The sequence below is a fragment of the Ambystoma mexicanum genome, chromosome 1p (assembly GCF_040938575.1).
Source record: "Ambystoma mexicanum isolate Mex_15411 chromosome 1p, UKY_AmexF1_1, whole genome shotgun sequence".
Taxonomy (NCBI): domain Eukaryota; kingdom Metazoa; phylum Chordata; class Amphibia; order Caudata; family Ambystomatidae; genus Ambystoma; species Ambystoma mexicanum.
The window spans coordinates 1031676548-1031687509 of NC_090921.1; positions in this window are offsets into that span (position 1 = coordinate 1031676548).

A 10962-nucleotide genomic window follows, 5' to 3' on the forward strand; every position below is an offset into this window, starting at 1 on the left:
TTTGTGGTGCATTGAGGAAGGGAGCAGGAATTAAGTTGAGTTTTCGTTGGAAAGCTAGTAGCAGCCCTTGATGGACTCACTCAAGAGTAAATTCTAATAATCCAGTGACAGCCAATCTACAGAGAACATGGAATAATGAAATATCTCTAGCCACAATACTTTGCTGCACTACCCAGAGAAAATATTGACATTACATGCATAGGCTGGAATGTTGGAGGCCTAGGCATCCCAGTCAAGGCTCGTAGGTTGCTAGTGCATGTGAGCCAGCCAGTGGAGTAACATTTCTGAAAATGTTGGGGGGACATGACAACCGAAAGAACGGGGCAGTGTGTTGGAATGTGGACGGTGGCTCTGAAGGATAACACTAAACTACTACACCACAAGAGTCCATTGCTGACGCTCTGTTATAACTTTCAAAAGACTGGTGGAGTATCTTTAAAATTCAATTCTAAAGACACGTCAGTCTTCTGAAACTTATAACACCACAGTTGGTCTTTAGAATTCACTGAATTGACAACAGAAAAAAAGCTTGCACCTCCTCTTCCTAAAGAGGGCCTGCAAGCAGGCTGAAGGGAGCAGGTGTTTGATTATTGCCACTCAAACAAGCATATAGACATAATACAAAATGGATGCCTGCACGATTAGGTTGCTTATTCTGATTTCATTAATTACTTGCAACATTCTGACTTTAAAATGAAGGTATATTTTCCTGTGTTGAAATGACCCCAGGCACTAGCGTACCGAACGGGAGGCCAGCCCGGGACATTTGTTAGTGGGACGGCACTCCCGATCGGCACCTCAAAGAGAGTGCCCAAAGGGAATTGTGTCCCACTGGCAGGACAATGTGTGCCGAGCAATTCCTGCTCAGCAAGCTTATTGCCTGGCAGTAGGACACCTTACCCTTTCCGAACAGTAGAGGTGTCCAGCTGCCAAGACAATATCCCAAGGAGTTCCAGGAAGCAGACTGTCCTCACGCTTCTCTGTGTCAACAGAGCATTACACTGTGAGCCATTAGGCACTGCTGGGAGGGAGGGGGCGGCTATTAGCAGGGACCTTTGTACCTTTAGAAATGTGTATAGAAGGGAGTGATCAGAAGTGAGAATAATGCATAATGTTGCATGTTTTATGAAATAATGCCTATGGCATTAAAACCCAAGGGGGGTTTGTTAGGCTCACGTTAATCTGCATGAGACTATTGTGACTTTGCATGCAGGATGGAGAGAATACAACTAAAGCTATACCCTCATTACTCAACATAGTTCTATGACAATGTATATAGTGTACAATTAGTTTACCATGAAAGGCTAGCTTATTATGTAATGTGGTTTGCTTCCAAGGCACAGCTATAAACAATTATGTAAGCACATGAAATGTAAAGCAAAAGCTTAATACATATCTGTAGCAACTAAATTTTGGAAGATGTGCACAGTTGCTTAAATTGTCCACATCCCAGTGTCAACATTTAACCAATTTGTGTGAACCTGTTCAATTCATTAAATCACATTGGCCCTCATTACGACCCTGGCGCTAAGTGAAAAACGATGGCGGTAAATTTTTACCGCCATCGTTTTCCGCTAGGTCCTATCATGACCCGTGACCGTTAACTACGATACCATTAGCGGCATCGTAGTTAACGCTGCCACTAACTGCACCAAGGACGCGCGCACGCGCCCTCCCACACCGTAATTACCGGCATGGCGCAAAGGTACGCGAATGCCGACCCACGCGGACATGCACCTAACGTCATCACCCAGCCCGTTAAGTACCTTACCGCCATGGTGCTAATTACGCCATCGAGAACCAACCGTAAAGGGCCTTGTGCAGTGAATCCAGCTGCCACAGGTGCACAGAATCAGCACAGGTGGAGGCAATACAGACTCAGGAAGTACAAAAAGAGCACACCCAACCCCTTCCCAGACCCAGTCTCACCCCACAATGATACCAATAGGACTAGCAATGTTGGGGCTGGAGGACCTGATAGCAATGCAAGTGCTACAACTTCAACTACAACAACAACAACAACAACAACAGGCTGCACAGAAGAGACGCAGGAGGAGAAGGAGGGCAAGGCAGGGCCAGCAAGCCCCACCAGCACAGCCAGTGGCACCACGCAGGCAGCCCCCAATCCCAAGCATCAGAGCCAGTCCATTCAACCTCACCGCTGATCAGATCCACACCCTGTACCGACTGGACCGGGACACCATCACCACCATTGTGGACATGATACACAATGACATCGTCAGCATGATTGAAACACCCACCGCCATCCCCTCCCTACTGAAGGTAGTGTCCGTGCTCCACTTCCTGGCCACAGGCACCTACCAGCACACAGTGGGGCACTTGCATGGCATATCACAACCATTATTCTCACGTACACTGATCCAAGTGCTTGATGCCCTCCTCAAGCACACAGACGACCACATCTCATTGCCACGGTCTGCCCAGGAGATTGCTAACACCAAAGTGGGTTTCCATGCACTAGCTGGCATACCTGGTTGCATTGGTGCCATCGACTGCACCCATGTGGAATGGGTGGTCCCACATGCCATGGAGGTAGCGTACCGCAACCGTAAACTATTTCACTCAATCAACGTGCAAATGGTCTGTGACTCCAACAGGATCTTCACACATTGTTGTGCCCGATTCCCCGGATCAACCCATGATTCAATGGTCCTGAGGAACTCCACAATACCACGCTACATGGAGCGACATGCAGGCCCAAGATCCTGGCTACTCTGTGAGTCTAATGTCATGAGCATGGAAATGTGAAGTGGGTAGGTGATCGACGTACCAATGCATACTTCACCTGGCAGAAAGGGGGGGGGGAATGATGCATACTTCACCTGGCTGAAAGGCGGGGGGGAATGATGCATACTTCACCTGGCAGAAAGGGGGGGGGAATGATGCATACTTCACCTGGCTGCGACTAGCAGTAGCCAGATCATACCCTGAGGCAGCACTTACGTCATCTGTCAACTGTATACATGATGCCTGACCTAAGCAGCCCTAACATGGGAATGAAGGTGTCTCCCAACCATGACACAACCATCTGCAAGTGCATTGTACAAAATGTGACCACATTGACTCCAACGAAAAGCACCTACATGCACGTCACCAAACACCATCAACTGAAAGGCCTGTCCCCCATAACTGCGCACAAAGGAGGCACATGACGGACAGGATCATCAATACACCACAACACAGACAGCAAGGCCCACAAACTGTCCCTATTGACATTACTATTGTTCACTGGGGTCATAATGAGGCAGACAGCAATGTTGCAATCATGTGAGCGTTGACCTCACAGGACACGTGCCAGCTCACCTAAAGAAACGGCCTGAACGGACACAGTGGATGGGCACTCACAAGCCACTTGTCCCCCCTGCATTGTGTCTTGGCATGCAAAACTGTACATGAGAGCCATGAACATATACCGGTTGCATAGTGTGAATCCATTAGCGCAACTAAAAGTGGTGCAAAGTAACAGTTGAATGCAAGGCATGGTGGCACGTCATGTACAGAAATCAATCTCATCCCTGACACATACATTGTTGCCCACTTACAGGTGATGCAGGCTATCCCCTGAAGAGGTGGCTCCTTACACCAGCCCGGAACCCACATAACCAGCATGAGGAGGACTTCAACCATGCCCATGCACGTACCCGTGTGGTGATTGAGCAGGCATTTGGCCTACTGAAGGCACGTTGCCTCAGGAGGTCTGGCGGGGCACTCCTTTACCGCAATGAGAAGGTTGCGAAGATCGTCATGGCATGTGTCATGCTACACAATATGTGCGTCAGACGAAATGTGCCCCTGCCCCCTGACGCAGAACTGCAACCACCTGACGATGAGGATGATGAGGGTGGGGATGGGGCAGCACCTCAAGGAGGCAGCGATGCACAGGAGGGGCGTGAAATGCGTCAGAATCTCATTGACCAATGCTTCTAGCACACACGGCGTGTGCGTGTAACATGGAGACGGCACTTGGGGCACTGTGTGTGTCTGGGACATGCACACTGTGGACTGTACAACAATAAAGCACACATACGCAATGAGCAATGTCCACACATTTGATTTGTGCTAAAAGAAAAAGTGTATTATGATTGTGAAAAGGTATGACACACCCACTCCCCCCTCCCCCTGAACACCCCAACACACCCACTTCCCCCTCCCCCCTCCCCCTGAACACCCCAGCACCCCCACGCCCCCCGCCCCCTCCCCCCTGAACACCCCAACACACCCACTCCCCCCTCCCCCCTGAACACCCCAACACACCCGTTCCCCCCTCCCACCTCCCCCCTGAACACTCCAACACACCCACTCCCCCCTCCCCCCTGGAATCCCTACGAAGGTGTGAGTGAGTCTGTGCAGCAGTGTGTGATGCAGTAATTCTCCACTGTCCAGCCACTAATGGCAGTCCCCTCCCCTGGCCCCCGGGGCACCCCTGCCCCTGCTGCGCAGGTTCCTCCCTGATCGTCGGATTGGGCTGCTCTGTGCCGAGCTGGTTGACAAGGAGGTTCCTGCATGCACATTTGGACGCATGTCCCGAATGGTCTGCACCAGTTCTGAGATTAAGTGGCGCACAGCGGCGAGTTCTGTGCAGATGTCCTTCGTGGAGGACTCAATGGCAGCCGTGACTCTGTCTGCACATCTCTCCATTGCATCCTTTGCCCCCCCACACTCTCCAACGTGCTCAATGAGGAGCGAGGATAGTTGCTGCTGCCGGGTGACGATCTCATCCAGGGTCTGTTCATTCCTCTGGCTCATGACTGATGGCATTGGCATACCCATTGGGCTGCTCACCTCCGGCAGCGGGGATGGGGTGGCTGGCCAATCCTCATCCTCTAACTGCCCCTGTGTGGCAGGCATCCGCATGCAGGCTGCTTAGGGATATGTAGGGGGAATGTAGGTGGGCAGTGGGGCTTGCATCCTCAATCTCCTCAATGATCCCAGCTTCACTATCGGAGGAGGCTGCAATGGCAGCGATTTCGCCAAGAGTGCTGCTTGCAGCAGAGCCTGTCCCTTCGGTGGGCACGATTTGTGTGATGTGCGCTGCTGCTGCTGATTCTGTGGTGACAGTGTGGTGGCTGTCAGTGCCCTGTCCTCTTTCCCTGGCAGGGATTGTGGCTGCTGTGGTGTTGTCATCGGGACGGCAGAGGTGGAGGCTTGCGGTCTTGGCACAGTTGTCCTGGCCCTCTTGTTGGCTGTGGAGGCAGTGGTGTCCTCATCCTGAGGGTCTGAATCTGAGCCTGTGGTGGAGCAAAGGAGGGATAGTGTTATTGATGGGTCAGCGGACATTGGGCCTGCATCGTGACGAATGGCATCTTATTAGTTAGTACATGCAGCACATTTGAGGCAGGGGCATACAGGTTGTCTGCCTTTTGTGTGGAAGTAGCATGGAGGTATGTGGGTGCCGGCAGTTAGGGTGTGCATGCTGCATGTGTACAGGGTGGAGATCGGATGTGTCTGTGGGCAGTCTCCTGCTGCTGTGTTGCATTTGCACTATGGGGCAACATTGTACTTCACATGATTGGACTTTGGTGAATTTTGCATGGCTTGATTTGAGCCACCTACCTGCATCTCCTGATGTCGGGGCTCCTCTCTCCATGCCTCCTACTCCTTCTATGCTCTCCATTCAAATAGTGGAGGCACAGATTTCCTCCCATGCTTGCAATTTGATGGGTGATTCAGATCCTCCCCCGGTTGCCGTGACCAGGTTCCTATTCGCCAAGAGGATGCTCCTCTAGCGGAGCCTCAGGTCGTCCCACCGCTTTCTACACTGCTGTGCGTTGCGGGGTACGGTTCTCACCGCACTGACACGCTCTGCCACCAGGGCCCATATGGCCTTCTTCTTGGCAATTGCCGGCCTGGTCATTTGCGTGGAGAAGACCACCGCAGCATTGTCCTGGAGGGTCTCTGCAAGCATGGTGAGTTCCTCACGAGAGAAGCGGTCCTGGCGCTGCCGATCGCAGGCTTTTTTGACAGCTTTTGGCATTTTCAAGTTGGTAAATGGGTGGGTAATGGGTTATGACAGGTCTCAGGGTCGGATGTGGAGTGGTTGGGGAGGATGGCAATGGATTGTGTTTTTAAAGATGGCCGCCGTGCTCTTTCCCGTTCCGCCGCGATGACTATGATGCGTGGCGGAAGTGCACCTTGCGCGGCGTACGATGCCTGTAGGGGCCGTTTTGGGGTCATTTACGGCATTGCGTACTTTATATTACCCCCATGGCGTAATGCTCGTGCGCAATGGGTCGGAATGTGCTGCACTTTACGACATGGGGCCAGGGCGTAAACGTAAATTACGCCATGGCGGTAATGTTCGATACTTACCGCCTGGGTCGTAATGAGGGCCATTGTGTCTTATCTGAAGCTCTGTACGTGATTCTGATTCACTTCATAGCTTGTGTTAATATATAATGCTATTATAATAAAAAAGCCTAATGACTATAGAGTTGCTCCATATATAACAATAGTGCATTGTATGTATTTTGCACCACAAACTTGTTTGCCACTTGGTGTACTTATGGCAACTTATTCCAAAGTCAATACCATGGTGCCTCCACGTATCGAAGACTGATAATGCTCCTAGCGATGTCCTTTTTCTGTCAAGTCACTTCTGTTGGTGCAATCCATATGCAAATTAGGAGGTTTCCATGTATTTTGCCCCAGAGCACCTGGACAGAGCTCTAATAGATGAGGTTGCTGCATCTGCAATGATCCTGCAGTTTTATTTTTTTATGTGTAAAAATGTCACCTGCCACTAATGTTACCAAAAAAGTAGATTGGGGCAGGGGTGGGCAGTTTGGGTGAGACTATAACACACACTGCATTTAGTGGCTCATCTCACCCCCCACACTTCCAATGCTGGATACTCCCCTGAGCCCAAATGTGATTGCCCAAAAGTGACCCCTCACTAGGGTCAGCCCGCAGCCCTCCAACAAACATACACGCAGCTGAGCTCAGCTCATCATTATATAATGAGACAGCTGGGCACCTCAGCCAGGGTTGCGCTGTCCAATAACATGATCAATTAATACAGCGGCCATGATGTGCCCCCCCTCAGCCCTCCCACCAAAAGATGGGGGGACAACAAGGTATGCCACCAAAGTTGGTGGGGACTTTTCCTCCTGTCCCCCCCTATAATTACGCCAATGGAGCCGGCATGTGGCGCAAATACTGTTTCTGCAGGAGACACATGCTATGGCCAATTTAGCTGTAACTTTTGCCAAGGATTTGGGAAGTTATCTGCCAACATCTCATACTCAACACGTGTGCGAGATGTGTTAACCGTGATACATAAGTCACAAAAATTCATTTGTGTGGGCACCAGTACAGACCCATCAGATCATTATATGTTGGTACACAGTAAGCTTCATCATGTCATAGCCCTCCTTGTAAATGTGTACGGGCCAAATGTTAATGACCCTGGTTTCTTTAGAGATATCTTCCATATGTGTATGGATTCCCTATGGCCACAATTGTACCAGGGGCGATATGAACACTTTTACGAATATCCTATTAGATTGCACTGGCAAGACGATCAGGCCACTTCCTGCAGCGATCAGGTCACTTCCTGGGACGATCAGGTCACTTCCTGGGGTGGCTCCGGCTATTCTGCATGGAATGTCTGAATGCGATCTGTTGGATGCATGGAGGACCTTGCATCCAGGTGGGAGAGATTACACATACTGCTCCACGGTGCATGACACGTCTTCACAGAATAATGTATGGTGTTTGTATGCTGGGCCCTTGAATGCACTCTTGTAATGTGACATTCATCATAGAACTTCTCAGGCAACTTCCCTGGTGATACTGACGCTCGACTGATCTCAGGTGGTGTGTCAGAGTTTCGAAATGCCAGCCCAGTCAGATACGGATTTTGCAATAAACATTCAGGAACAAATCAACCTTTTTAATAGCAATGTTGGCTCAGCACAGTCAATCAGTACACTCTGACAGACAGTTCAAGCCTATGTACGTGGGATTTCTATATCCACTGAGTTCAGCATTCTAAGGGTGATCAGATAGAACATTAAGGTTGCCGAAGATACATTGAAAGAACTTGAACTGCAATTTTAGTGAACATTTCCATCAGGCTGGAAGTATTTCAAAATGTTCTCGTCGGCATCGGCCTCTGCACCCACCTGCAAGGTGCATATTGCACCGGCCCAGTTCTCAAGCTCACTTCCACGCCATCCGATGCATTCCCAACTCTTAGTCGCGTTGACCGGAGGTTGCACGTGCCTTTCTTGTATTTGGCTTTTCCGGCCATTTCAGAATGTAATGCACACGGAATTTGTGATCCAATAATAACACTATACTTAAGTGCAGCTAATAATGCTGAACTTCTTACTTTCTGAATGTCTGAGTAAATGATCCTAATGGGATTTCCTATGCACCCCTTGGCACTTAGGCGGTAAGGTTTAAGTGCCAATAGCCCCTCACCTCCAGCCGCAGACTTTGGGACTACAGTAGCACTTACCCAACGACTTCCCACGTGCCTTAAATCCTTGCACTGCAAGTTGGTGCCTTAGCCCTATTCATGCGTTTTAACCCTCACTGTGGTCCCAACTATGTTGTCAGCATCACAGGCTGATACCACACACTCCAAGCCACCAGCCTATTATTGGACAGAACGCAGCAGCCCCATAGCGGAGTCCTGCCCAAACGCGTCTAGTAAACATTGTTCACCTCTCCTCCCCTTCACCCCTCCAATCCTTCTATCCAGGGCTTTAAGTGGGGTAAGAAATCGAGAGGGGGCCCTCATTTGGGGGCGTGGCTTCTGGGAGGGGCGTGGCCTAAAAAGCACGCAAATCGTAAGGTCTGCACACAAATATATAAACATGTTATATATCTGTGTGCGTACCTTACTATGGTTTGTGTACTTTGCAGGCCATCTTTTCTAAACATAGAAATATGTACATATGTACATATTTCTATGTTTAGAAAAGATGGCCTGCAAAGTACACAAACCATAGTAAGGTACGCACACAGATATATAACATGTATATATATTTGTGTGCAGACCTTACGGTTTGCCTAGTTTTCAGGCCATGTTTTCGGGTTTATAAAAGATGGCTTTGCAAGTACACAATTCAAGCTATCTTTTATAAAGCTTTGACTACGGACAAAATTGTCCGTCCGCAAAGCTTTATAAAAGATGGCTTGAAATGTGTACTTTCAAAGCCATCTTTTATAAACCTCGAAATATGTCGAGGAATCCCCAGGTTCGCCGAGGGTTAAAGACGCCTCGGCGACCTGGGGAAACAAAGGAACAGTAACTGCCTCTGGTGACCTCTCGCGCGAGGGGTCACCAGATGCAGTTACTATGACTGTCAGAAGTGGCAGCCGGTTACAGCATCGCTGTGGCTGGCTGCCACTTCTGTCAGATCGCCTGACTTCATGGCAGGCGCATGCATTATCCCGTCGCGGCTGCGGCCGCGACGGGATAATGCATCCTGCCAATGTTGCGGGCGGTGGGACGGGGCCCCGGCAGGGCCCCGGCTCAGCCCCACTTTTTGGAGACTGCCGGGGCCCGGCCCCGGTAGGCCCCGGCCCACTTAAAGCACTGCTTCTATCAATATACAAAGAAAGATGAGAATCGGAGTGATAGAGAAGGGGGAAGGAGATAAGGTTTGCAGTAGTTTCTGCAAGTTTTCCAAAAAAACGTTACCTGTTAGTTGAGTCAACCTAATTCTGCCTCAAGAGCCTCTGGTATCAATGACAATTGTGACACAGGTCCTCTCAGAACCGCTGAATATTAGTCTGAGTCGCGCAGACCCAGAACACCCGGAGCTCAGCACAGGACGCCACAATGCCAACCGACTGCAGCAGCTAGAGTAAAGTAGTGCTCTTCGTCATGCGTCAAGCCACACCACTCGAAGGAACAACCACTTCTGACATTTGGAGAGTTGTTGGGATACACTTGAACTGCAATATGCATTTGAACCAATTACCCCACTACAGTTAGAAATGAAGACAGAGCTGGATAACGTTCCTAAGGCGGCCCAAAAAGAATTGCATTCTCTTTAGAAGCCTGCCATGGCTAGACGCTATAGCCAGGCAGATAGGCCTGCTATGCTCTTAGCACATTTGCTAGAACAGGGATGTGTTCAAAATATAATATTCCTCATATCAGATCTAAGGTTGGCCACCTAAAACATACAAATGACGGCATTAATGAAGCTTTCTACCAGTTTTATTCTAATCTGTATAAATAATGAGGTATCTAGATCAGATCTATATTTCAATGCTCTCAGCCACTGTGAAGCATTGGGGAGAGGCCTCGATTTCCGTGGAGGAAATTAACGCTGCAATCCAGGCGTTATCAAATAGTAAGGCAATAGGTTCCGATGGGCTGGTGGTGGAATTCCTCAAAGACTACCAAGCCCCACATCTTCTGCAGTTGTGGGAAGAGGCGTTTGCGAAGGGGGCACTGCCAGAATCATTGCGGGAAGCCATCCTAGTTCTTGGCAAGCCAGGTTAATCAGCAGGGGCCTGTGCTTCTTATGGACCACTATCCCACATACACTTGGATGCTAACATTTTTGCTAAGGTACTAGCAAAGAAGACTCTTGGAACTCATGCCACACTTAATCCACCCAGATTAGTCCGGCTTCATCCCAGGCCATTCTGCGGCTCTGTACCTACGCAGAACTTTCAATATCTTATCTCAGCGAGATCCGAATGCAAAGGAAGTCGCAATCTCATTAGACATGCAGAAAGCCCTTGGCACAGTCTCTGGGCAATTTTTATTTACAGTATTAGAAAAATGAGGAGTCAGCAGCACCTTTATTTCATGCATTAGGCTGCCACATTCCCATCCATTCACAAGAGTGAGAATTAATAGAACATTGTCACAGATGTAACAATTGGCATGGGGCACAAGGGTGCCCCCTTTCTCCCCTGCTCCTCACTTTAGTAATAGAGCCCCTGGCTGACCTAATAAGAGATACACGTAGA